The 12083-nt window shown below is 41.8% G+C and overlaps 1 protein-coding gene and 1 long non-coding RNA gene across 13 annotated transcripts in view; one reads left to right on the top strand and one right to left on the bottom strand.

Annotated features, from left to right (window-relative positions):
• The window catches only part of ASB15 (ankyrin repeat and SOCS box containing 15), a 60530-nt gene that overhangs the window by 1553 nt on the left and 46894 nt on the right, over positions 1–12083 (top strand). Inside the window, exons 1-2 of one of the 10 annotated variants that reach the window (XR_004645447.1) lie at positions 968–1109; positions 10064–10196. The exons of 8 other annotated variants lie outside the window; for them this stretch is intronic. The gene's annotated coding sequence lies outside the window, so the exon portion shown is untranslated. Of the gene's footprint in view, positions 1–967; positions 1110–10063; positions 10197–12083 lie in introns of those variants that run through there. One more of the 10 variants, XR_004645446.1, reaches the window with a different exon arrangement.
• Positions 2053–12083, bottom strand: part of LOC117876229 — a 49035-nt gene continuing 39004 nt past the window's right edge. Inside the window, exons 1-3 of one of the 3 annotated variants that reach the window (XR_004645460.1) lie at positions 4168–4233; positions 3722–3773; positions 2053–2299 (exon numbers count right to left, since the gene is read on the bottom strand). This is a non-coding gene — a long non-coding RNA (uncharacterized LOC117876229). The other 2 variants (XR_004645458.1, XR_004645459.1) reach the window with 2 other exon arrangements.

Below are 12083 nucleotides of genomic sequence, written 5' to 3'. Positions count from 1 at the left end.
TCAGGAATCTCATGTTTTAGCTGCTTCTATGAACTTTTCTATAGTGCAGTAGTGCCCGGAGTCCCTGTTTAGAATGGGGACCCCATTGTGCTTTATACCGTACAAACACATATGAAGATGGGGCAATGGAGGTATGACAATTTGTCTCAGCCTCAGTTTAAAATCTAATAAAATTCATTTGATCAGAGTGGTTAAAAAAAAGGCAGAGATACTGGAAGCTTGTGGTCCTCGTCTCTAATCTGGGATGAGTTTAGTTTAGGTACTTGTGCCTCACTCACTACATGGATAATAAAAAAACACAGATAACATGGATAATAAAAAAAACATGGATAATAAAAAAAAACAGGACATAACTCATTCTGCATCTGAGCTGTGTTTTTGTAGGTAAATAAATTAAATGGAGAAAAAACCCATTTTGCCACTCACACTGTGGCTGTGATTTAACTTGCTAGATACTAATGTCCTTGATGGCATTACTCAGAGCTTCTTGGTCAGACTTGTCAATATTGACTATGATGCTGTGTCTCCAGCTTCTGTGTTAAAATGGAAATTATTAAAATCTAGTCAAAGACTAGGACTCGCTATCATGGAATCTGTAAATCTTGGCATCACATCAGGCTCACCACGTGTACAAAAGTTTGAATAGTGAGAGATTGGGAGCTATTTTGTGACATATAGTGATGTGACAAGATCTGTCGCTGTAGAAGACTAAATATTTATACAATAGCTAAACTTTTCTTGGTTTTATTTCTTTTTAACTATATGTATATGTTACTAAATTTTGTTAATACAGCTAGCGAGTCTAAGTTGGCAGATCATTTATTTTCTTAACGAGAGCTGTTTGAACCAATCAAGGCACAGATTATCTTATTATACCAGTCAGACCTCATGTTACTTTTGATAAGATTCTAGAGAAGTCATGCGTAATACTTTTCTGTGGGGTGGAGTCTGCTTATGTTACAGTTGTACGAGGTCAGACCTTAATTTAACTCCCAACTGCATACTTAATTTTAGAAATACCACAAGACACACCAGCGTGCAGGGTACTATTCCTGTCTGTTCAAAATACAGGCCCCAGAGTAACAATGACAAGATGATGGGTTGAAAAGGTGAGAATATAATATGTTTTATCTGTATCTTGCCAATTAGCCTATGGTGAAGTAGATTAAAATTGTGAATAATGTGTAACAGAGTGAATCCAGATTTAAACTGCTATTAAATTACTGTATTGCTGTGAATAAAGTCTTCAGGCTTGGATACCTAAAGGCCTTCCAGTTATAGAGAACAAAGTTAGGACTGCTTAGTTTATTTCAAAAATACGAAATCAGATTAATATGTCTCGCTCGCATAGCACTAAACATCTGCCTGATATGCTTAATAGTAATAAATCCTTGACACATCTGTTTCTAAGCAAAGACTCAATTTCCATGATTTGTGAGTATTTCAAATCTTTTGGACTGAAAGAGAGTGGCTTAAAGTGGAACAAATTCTTTTCTATGAAAATTGATCCTTCAGGTTTAAGATGCATAAATACTCAAAAATTAAAAAATCCACAGTAATCAGTAGTTTCTTGGGAACTTGTTTTTTCAGGATAAAATAAAAATGAAACAATTCAGTCTATTAAAAAAATCTGGAAAATATTCTTGATCTTATGAAGACTACTATGTCTGTGCCTTAACAATAGTATTTTCTAGAAAAAGCAACTACAGTCTCATCTAGCAATGAGCTTGGTCTGAAAAATGAACAAATTTTCCATGGGTGAAGGAAAGGGAATTTGCCGCTGCATCTTTTAACGGCCTCTTTGCTACTTTAGATACAAGTATATCAGAGAAAATATTCTTCTCGTCCTGCCCAATGTACCATTGTTTAGCCATATTCCATTGTGATCCTAGTGGAATATTCACACTTCAACAGATCGTCATCACCTCAGCACAGCATCTGACCAGCAGTGATATAGCAAATCAGGCACCCAAAGCATTTATAAACCTCTGTCAATGTCCACCACATGCACTTTAGTGAGTTATTTACTTTATCATACTTGTTCTACCATGTCACAGCCTCGTGGCCACTGCATTAGCTTTTTCCATTTTATTATTAATTATCATCATCATAATCGCGTACAGGATAAGTGATAATGTCTAGAAAGACACTTCGGAGAAAATACATACCAAAACCACCGCTTACCTGACCCCAGGTAGGCTGAGTCTGTGGTCCAGCAGAGTTCTGTGGTGACTGTGAATTCTGAGAAATCACAGCAGAAGAGAAATCTATTGTCCAAGCAGGTATTGACCTTGTGGGTCTAGAAAGAAAAAATATCTAATTTTATAATAATTTTAAGTCCCCGCTTAGCTTTTCTTTTAGTGCTGAGGTTGGTTTGGCCATGCATCATATTTTTCTGAAGTGAATGGAATTTTTGTTATGTTTTATTAAATTATTTGTATTTCTACAATGTGTGAAAATCCTGATCCTGCCAGGTAGTGAGTGGTCTCAGTTCCCTTTGGAGTCAATGGGAGTTGAGGGTACTCAGTACCTTGCGTGATTGAGCTCTACATGAACATCTACCCTACATAAATTGTACCAAACCACTGATAGGGTTCCTGTTCAAGGCGCTTTCTATCTATGGGCCTGATCCAAAGCCCACTGAAGTCAATGAGAGTTTTTCCATTAACTTCAGTGGGCTTTGATTCAGGCTCTAAAGGTATAAAGGAATAGAGATGGTCAGGAATTTTTTGACGAAATGTTTTTTGTGAGAAAATGCCAATTGATCAAAACAAAGTTTTCAAGGTAATATATCAGTTTTGACAAAAGGTTTTCAGGTCTAGGATGGAATTTCTGTATGTGTAAGGGGGGAAGGAAGAGAGACCGAGAGACCCCCTCCACCACCATCACCACCACAAGAACAGCCAATAGCCAAGGTCACTCACTTGGGGCATAGGAGACCCAGGTTCAAGTCCTTGTTCCAAATCAGGCAGAGTAGTGGGTATAAAGCCTGTTCATACAGATTTGATATAGCTAGATTGCTTCATAGGCACGTGGATTTTCAGAAGCCTACCCATCCATGGTGGAGTCTATTCCAAGTGTGGGGAAAAGTGTGAAGGAAGGCACAACATGTTATATTACAGCCTAGTGTACTTATAGCACCACTGAACTGTTCTGGTTGGAAGCCAGAACTGATGAATACCATTCATTTTCTTATATTACATCTATAGAAACACCTGTGCTAAATAACTACGTGGCTTCATTGTGAGAATTCCACGTGCACTTGCTCTAAAAACTTCTCATTTTTTAGCTGTGTGTGTAGGTGGGGATGAGGTAGAGTTGTGTGCTTTGGGATATACTCTATAAATTACTGGTTCAGTACTTTTTAAAGACTCCCTGCCCCCACTGCTTGCAAGGTATAGCTGTCCTTTACATAACAGTGTACATTTGTTGGTTTCTTTGTATCTAGTTAACACATTTCAATGAGGCAAAAGGGATTTTTTTAGATGCCATTGAAAGTATAGAAGTAGATGTAAAGATGAGGAGAAAAATAAACCCAGGAGAGAACTTCAAATCAAGGATTCTCCTATATGCCAACCAAGTGTACTTCCAACAGGATGGGATGAAAGGCAGAAGTTCAGTCTTAACTTTGAATATTCTTGCTTTTGTGCATTTAAGTCAGGCTGCCAACTTTTAATGCTATTTGAAAATGTCTGTGTGATTTAATTTATAATGCATTTACCTTGAGGTGCTCTTCCACATATTGACATATTTATGGATTCCTTAATAAGAGCCTGGGGAAGAGATTTGGAAAATACACTGTCAGTCACTTTACTTTGTAGGCTTAAAAAAATCCTTTGTACTACCCTCTTTAAAGTTCAACATTGAATTTCTTCCTCTTTTGCCTAACAAAGCCTGGAAAATGTCAGAAAAAATATTTGTCTACCTCTTTCTTTTGTGCGGGATCAAACTCCAAAGGTTTTGATAAACCTTTTTACATTGTGAGGAGTTTCACAACTTCTCTGGAATTCTTCTGTGATTAACAGTATGGAAGTGTTTATATTGCATTAGTCCTTCCAAGAATCTTGGTCAAAATTCTCGAATCTTTACAGTCATCCTTGTTTGCACAGGGAGTGAGCCTAGGACTTCAGGATTTGACTGCTTGAACAGAAATGTTACAAACAGTACCTTTTGCTCTTGGTTCAGCCTGTCAATGGTGTGAAGGGCCTTGGAACATGATTCTGTACCCTGCTGACCAGTTCATCAGATATTCAGCTGGTGTGTGAAATCTTTTTTTAAATAACCTCATTGAAGCCTGGCTCTGAGACACAAAAGCAGGGGGAGGAGACTCCATTAGAATATCCCTGTCTTTTATGAGCTACATAAAGTCTGCTGAGCAGGGAAAAAAAAAAGATGTATGTGTCCGTAAAAGCAATTTTTTATTTTTGGAAGTTATTGCTGTCAGTGCTGGCAGTCAAAGCGAAAGATGTGTATGTTTACCTTTAAAGGCAATGGGGCTGTGGTGGTGTTTCACTTGCCTTCAGAGAGCCCACCCTCATGGGTGACAGTGTTGGCCAAGAGCCTTATGTCTGAGCATTGGGAGAGGTGTGAATTCATGCTCAGTGCTAGCGTGATAGTATTGCAAAAGCCTGAAATTGGAGTCCTGCAATGACACTTTTAGCTTCTGAGTCATCTTGACTATATGCCATTATTGATCAGTTTTTGTTTCCTCGGGTCTATCACAATATGATAAATAGTAAAACATTTAGATATGGGATTGCAGCACTTGTGTATGATGTTTTAAAACCAATTTTTAGTTTAGTGCTACAATGCAAAACATCCGGTGCATAGATGCCAGGTTAGCACTTCATGTGTGAAGAACTGCTTTAAAAAGTGACCTACAAATCCTTCTGACAAAATTCCAGCCACATTAGCAATATGCTGTATCTTTCCTATGGCCATTCTAGGAAAGGTAGTCAACATAATGCTCATTTAATTTGATTGATTAATTTTTGTGCAGCACTGACAAAAGTAAGGCACTTTGAGAGTGCTAATTGGTAGGAGTGGTAGTTTAAGTTCCATAAATTCTAGTCCCTCTTAGCTAGGCCCCACTAATATAAAGACCAAACATGCCCTAAGCTGTTGATGTAAAAAAAAAAGGGGGGGGGGGATGGAGAATAAGACGGAGACTATCTTATTGCCCTTATATAAATCCATGGTACACTCACATATTGAATCTGCATACAGATGTGCTCTCCTCTTCTCAAAAAAGATATACTGGCATTAGAAAAGGTTCAGAGAAGTGCAACTAAAATGATTAGGGGTTTGGAACGGGTCCCATATGAGGAGAGATTAAAGAGGCTAGGACTTTTCACCTTGGAAAAGAGGAGACTAAGAGGGGATATGATAGAGGTATATAAAATCATGAGTGGTGTGGAGAAAGTGAATAAGGAAAAGTTATTTACTTGTTCCCATAATATAAGAACTAGGGGTCACTAAATGAAATTAATGGGCAGCAGGTTTAAAACAAATAAAAGGAAGTTCTTCTTCACACAGCGCACAGTCAACCTGTGGAACTCCTTGCTTGAGGAGGTTGTGACACAAAGTTGGGGGGTATTGCCAATTCGGAGAAGGATCGGGATATCCTGCAGGGAGACTTGGATGACCTTGTAAATTGGAGTAATAGGATGAAATTTAATAGTAAAAAGTGTAAGGTGATGCATTTAGGGATGACTAACAACAATTTTAGTTATAAGCTGGGGACGCATCTTTTGGAAGTAACGGAGGAGGAGAAGGACCTCGGAGTCCTGGTTGACCGCAGGATGACTATGAGTCGGCAATGTGACATGGCCGTGAAAAAAGCTAATGCGGTCTTGGGATGCATTAGGCGAGGTATATCTAGTAGGGATAAGGAGGTGCTGCTTCCGTTATACAGGGCACTGGTGAGACCTCATTTGGAGTATTGTGTGCAGTTCTGGTCTCCCATGTTTAAAAAGGATGAACTCAAACTGGAACAGGTACAGAGAAGGGCCACTAGGATGATCAGAGGAATGGAAAACCTGTCATATGAAAGGAGACTCGAGGAGCTCAGTTTGTTTAGCCTAACCAAAAGAAGGCTGAGAGAGGATATGATTGCTCTCTTTAAGTATATCAGAGGGATAAATACCAGGGAGGGAGAGGAATTATTTCAGCTCAGTACTAATGTGGACACGAGAACGAATGGATATAAACTGGCCGTGAGGAAGTTTAGGCTTGAAATTAGACGAAGGTTTCTAACCATCAGAGGGGTGAAATTTTGGAACAGCCTTCCGAGGGAACCAGTGGGGGCGAAAGACCTCTCTGGCTTTAAGATTAAGCTAGATAAATTTATGGAGGGAATGGTTTGATGGGATAACGTGATTTCAGTCAATTGGTCAACAACGTGCCATCGCTGGTAAATAGTATCGATGGTCTGGCTGGAGAATCTTGCCTGCATGCTCGGGGTTCTACTGATCGCCATATTTGGGGTCGGGAAGGAATTTTCCTCCAGGGTAGATTGGCAGAGGCCCTGGAGGTTTTTCGCCTTCCTCCGCAGCATGGGGCAGGGGTCGCTAGCTGGAGGATACTCTGCGACTTGAAGTCTTTAAATCACAGGATTTGGGGACTTCAACAGCTGAGTTAAGGGAAAGGGGGTGGGTCAGCTTTTGTGGCCTGCATCATGCGGGAGTTCAGACTAGATGATCATAATGGTCCCTTCTGACCTTAAAGTCTATGAGTCTATGAGTCTATGAAGGCTAGGACTACAACAGGGTTTAAAAGAGAACTAGATAAATTCATGGTGGTTAAGTCCATTAATGGCTATTAGCCAGGATGGGTAAGGAATGGTGTCCCTAGCCTCTGTCAGAGGGTGGGGATGGATGGCAGGAGAGAGATCACTTGATCATTACCTGTTAGGTTCACTCCCTCTGGGGCACCTGGCATTGGCCACTGTTGGTAGACAGGATATTGGGCTGGATGGACCTTTGGTCTGACTCAGTATGGCCATTCTTCTGTTGTTATGCTCTTACATCACATCAGTCACAGAGATCTTGATGGAACACAGAGCTGGCCTTTAGAGAGTTAGGTAGGTACATTTATTTGGTATACTGTTTTATTTTGCAAAGTATTTAATATTTACATTTTGTTCCTTTTAAGATGTAAAATACCACATTTTAAACTTTGCAAAACTGAAGAATATAGTAAAAAGGGAATTTACCTGACGCCCTGCAGAAGGACAATTTTCCAATGTTATTTACTGACAGGGTTTATTATTTGATGTGATATCACTAGCAAAATGCATGCTAAAGGATCAGAGTGAGAGCTGGAACAGTGTCGACACTAGACATAAGCAGCCTAAGCAATTGCTTAGGGGCCCAAGCATCTCAAGGGGACCCCCCATTAATGATTAGTATGTGTTGGGGGGGAGGGAGGGCCCAAAATATTCCTGCGTAGGGCCCCTAATGGGCTAGCACCAGCACTAAGCTGGAAAGCTAGATAGGGTGAATTCAAACTTGTGACTATAGTTAAAAGATGCAGTAGATCCCATTACTGATCCACTGAGACAGACGACTGCCTCTCCCCCCTCACACACACTTTGGTAACAGTCACTTAGGCCTGGTCTACACTACGGGTTTAGGTCGACTTTAGCAGCATTAAACCGAATTAAGCCTGGACACGTCCACACAACGAAGCCCTTTCTTTCGACTTAGAGCCTAACCCTGAGAAGTGTTGAACACTGCACTGACTTGTGTAAAGGCATTGTGAATGTCCATCTCCTCTCAGGACTGCAAAAGTAATGCAGCAACTTAAAATTCATAGTATAGTTATTCAGACCATCCAGTGATACAGATTGGCAATGAATAAAGCAAAAGGTCTGGATGTGCTTCCGGCTGCATCTTGTCTGTGGCACAAATTATGAGGGGTTGTGGACAAGGGGTACTGCCTCCCACCCAAGGATGACCACCTTTTCAAAAGGCAAAAGTGGGATACATGCAGGATCCCTGCCCCCCTCTGTGGCCCTGCTGCTGCCCCTCACCTTCCCCTGAGGTCCTGCCCCCTGCCCCTCCTCTTCCCCCAAGCTCCTGCCCCTTCTCTTGGAGCCCAGGCTGCTGTGGGGAGCCCCAGACCCTCCACCTGCCCTGGGAAGGGGGTTGCGGTGCCCAAGAGCAGACCCTGGCCCATGTTCCTGCTCCCCGGGGTGTGCCACTATGGGCAGGTGGAGGGTCCAGGGCTCCCTACAGCGGCCTGGGCTCCCGGACAGCTCTTATTATTGCCCGGCTCCTGCTTCTGGCCTGGCTGCAGGGGGGAAGAGGAGGAGCGTGGGGGCTCTCATGGCAAGGGGGGAGTAAGGCCCACCTCAGCCCCCCCCACACACACTGGAAAGAGGATGGCACCATCCCTGAGCCTCAGCCAGGTGCAAAGCAGCGCCACAAGGAATCTAGGACAAATGCTGTCCTGGAGTCACTCAGCCCGGTACTGGGACTTGTACTCTGCATTTTGGGACTGTCCTGCCCAATTTGAGACAGGTGGTCACCCTCCCCTCCCCCACAATGGTTTTGCACTTGCTCACAGTTCCATAGCATGCAATGGGTGGGGGGTGAAGGCATGATCCAACCTCTTTTAAGCAGTGGTCCCATATTAAATCAGTGTGGTGGCTGCCACAGTGTCACTCCTGCTACATGGTTACAATACCACTCACTGAAATTTGACGCAGCCACCCCTCCATACGGGGCAGCTGCATCAAATTTCAATAAGTGGCATAGTGGCCTGGCACACAGGGTCAGAACGTCACTGAAATGTGGCCTGGCCAACCCTCTGTCCAAATGGAAGGGCGACCGAGTCAAATGGTGCCATGACCTGGCACATAGGGAGTCTTTTCCTGTATGGCAGAGTGCAGCTGAGTCCACCAAGAGCTAACTGCTTGCAGCACCAGCTCGTGCACTATGTAGGTAAGAGAGACGGAAGGTTCCCCAGCTGAGGGAGACCCACTTTGTAAAAGGAAGGGGGGCTGAATGAGTGAGGACTGGAATGGGGTCGCTACTGTGGGTGGTGGAGACCAAAAGTTGCATCCCCTCCTTCCCCACAAGATAATCTGAATTGTGGCCACTGCATCTTGTGTTTATTAATGATACAAGGTCATTCTGATGTTTTTCGGTACAATAGGGTCTTGTATAGTTCATAAATATTATATATTATGCACAAGGACTAAACTAACTGGTGCTTAAATTTAGTCAAATACTGTTACATTAATCATTATGGCACTTGTGTAAGCTTTGAGTATTAATGTATGACGTGTGATCATAAATAGAGCTAGTAAAATTATTCACTGTGAATAATTTATTGGAATGAATTTAGCCCCTTTTGTGTTTGTGAATTATTCACAAATTGGTCATTACTTTTACTATTTTTATTTGTTTTTGGCAATTGTTCATGAATAGCTTATGAAAACAAATTTTGGGTTATAGATATTCATGAATTGGTGACACTGAGTGTTTGCTATTCATTATTCATGCGGTAGGACTGGCCATATAAGTCACACATTCCCTGATTGGATGACCTAAATTTTATAAACAGGAGGAGTCTCTTTTTATTGTTCACAAATTATCCATGAATATTTGTTTGTAACTGTCAAAACTATTGTGTGAGTAATAAAAAGAGCTTGTCCAAATGACATCAGCAGTACTCCTATTTCAGATAATGCTGACAGTGGTTTTTTTTCCATCATTTTTGCAAATAAAAAATTATTTACTCAAATTTTCATGAATTAGCAGAAAAAAGTGCTTGTGAACACTAGTTTTTATTCTCAAGAATATTCACAAAATATTTATATGATTTATTTGCCCATCTCTAATCATAGGGCCAAATTCTGATACCTTTGCTCACACAGAATAGTACTTTACTCCACAAGCAGTCTCATTTATTTAAATGCAGTTACTCTTAGGGCTTGTCTACATGGCTAGCCAAGGTGAGACTCTACAGCTCACCAGCTTGCTGCACAGTAAAATCCAGTAAAAAAAGCACACATGCATAATTAATAAGCTGTGCATATTTTTAATTTTTTGTACAGAAAAAAGCTTCTGCCGGAAAGTTGCTGCAGTTCCACCTTCCAGGGGGTGCTGTGACACTAGAACAGAGCAGCAGCTCCCAGCCGGCTAGGAAAGAGAAAGAGCCTACCTACTTCACAGCGCCTGTCGGGCCAGGTCAGGAGACAGGGGATATGGGGAGACAGACAGTTTAGGGCTGCTGGGAGGTCAGACAATGGCTCATAAGGGCTAGTGAGGGGAGAACAGCCTGGGGCAGCGGATGAATGGGAGTGGAGGCACAAGTCTACAGGGGGAAGTGAGGTGCAGGGCCACATGGGGATGGGGGAAGGGATGCAGGGCCACATAGGGACAGGGAGATGACTGAGTGGGGGCACAGAGACACATGGGGATAGAGGGAGGGTGCAGGGCCACATAGGGAAAGAAGGGTGGCTGAGTGGGGCACAGAGACACATGGAGAGGGGGTGTAGGGCCACATGGGGATGGGGGGAGTAGGTGTCTGAGTGGGAGTGGAGGGATACATGTGGATGGATGGGGGTGCAAGAAGACATGGGGGTGCAGGGACACATGGGGATAGGAACAGATGTGCCTGACTGAATGGGAGAGGCTGGGGTCAGCCAGGATCTGCATGGGGGAAGCTCCCTAGCAATCCCTCCCAGCCCTCCCAAAAGCCTGTTTCATACTTTTCCCACCCATACCCAACAACCCTCCAAGTTCACACCTAGGCTCCTTCCCAGCAATTACTTCCCTCTCCCTCAGTCCTCCATTACCCCTGACTCCCTCAAGCCTTTACACTTCTTCTGAGGGGTGCGGGAAATATGGTTCTGTATTGTAGTTTAAATGAATTATTACTGAGAGTTCTGTATTAATATGCCTAGTAAGGAATCTATTTGTCAAAAAAAATTCCTAAATATTTTTTGTTGTCTGTATTGTAACAGACATACTTGCTGACAGGTATTTTGAAATAAATGACCAAAAATAATTGAAACTTGTGTGATTATATTGTGTTATTTTGACAAATAAAATATGTAGAATTTTGCAGAATTTGAAAATGTGCACAGAATTTACAAACGTAGAATTATGTACAAAAAATAAGTGAATTCAAAAATAAAACAATATAAAACTTTAGAGCCTACAACTCCACTCAGTCCTATTTCTTGTTCAGCCAATCACTCAGACAAACAAGTTTGTTTACATTTGCAGGAGCTAATGCTGCCCGCTTCTTATTCACAATGTCACCTGAAAGTGAGAACAGGCGTTCTCATTGCACTGTTGTAGCCGGTGTCGCAAGATATTTACATGCCAGATGTGCTAAAGATTCCTACATCCCTTCATGCTTCAACCACCATTCCAGAGGATGTGATCATGCTGATGATGGGTTCTGCTCGATAACAATCCAAAGCAGTGCAGACCAATGCATGTTCATTTTCATAATCTGAATCATATGCCAGCAGCAGAAGGTTGATTTTCTTTTTTGTTGGTTCGGGTTCTGTAGTTTCCACATCGGAGTGTTGCTTTTTTAAGACTTCTGAAAGCAGGAGCCACACCTCATCCTTCTCAGATTTTAGAAGGCACTTCAGATTCTTAAACCTTGGGTAGCTATAGCTATCTTTAGAAATCTCACATTGGTACCTTCTTTGTGTTTTGTCAAATCTGCAGCAAAAGTGTTCTTAAAATGAACATGTGCTGAGTCATCATCCGAGCTTACTATAACATGAAATATATGGTAGAATGCGGGTAAAATAGAGCCAGAGACATACAATTCTCCCCCAATGAGTTCAGTCACAAATTTAATGAACGCATTATTTTTTTAACGAGTGTCATCAGCATGGAAGCATGTCCTCTGGAATGGTGGCTGAAGCATGAAGGGGCATATGAATGTTTAGCATATCTGGCATGTAAATATCCTGTAATGCTGGCTACAAAAGTCCCATGCGAATGCCTGTTCTCACTTTCTGATGACGTTGTTAGGATATAGATATTTAGGCCTGTTTATAAAGGCCTATACTTTAAGAATTTAGGTGTATTTTTATTACTTAGCTAGTT

This window comes from Trachemys scripta, chromosome 1, assembly GCF_013100865.1.
Source record: "Trachemys scripta elegans isolate TJP31775 chromosome 1, CAS_Tse_1.0, whole genome shotgun sequence".
Lineage (NCBI taxonomy): Eukaryota > Metazoa > Chordata > Testudines > Emydidae > Trachemys > Trachemys scripta.
This window is presented reverse-complemented; position numbering and strand designations above follow the sequence as displayed.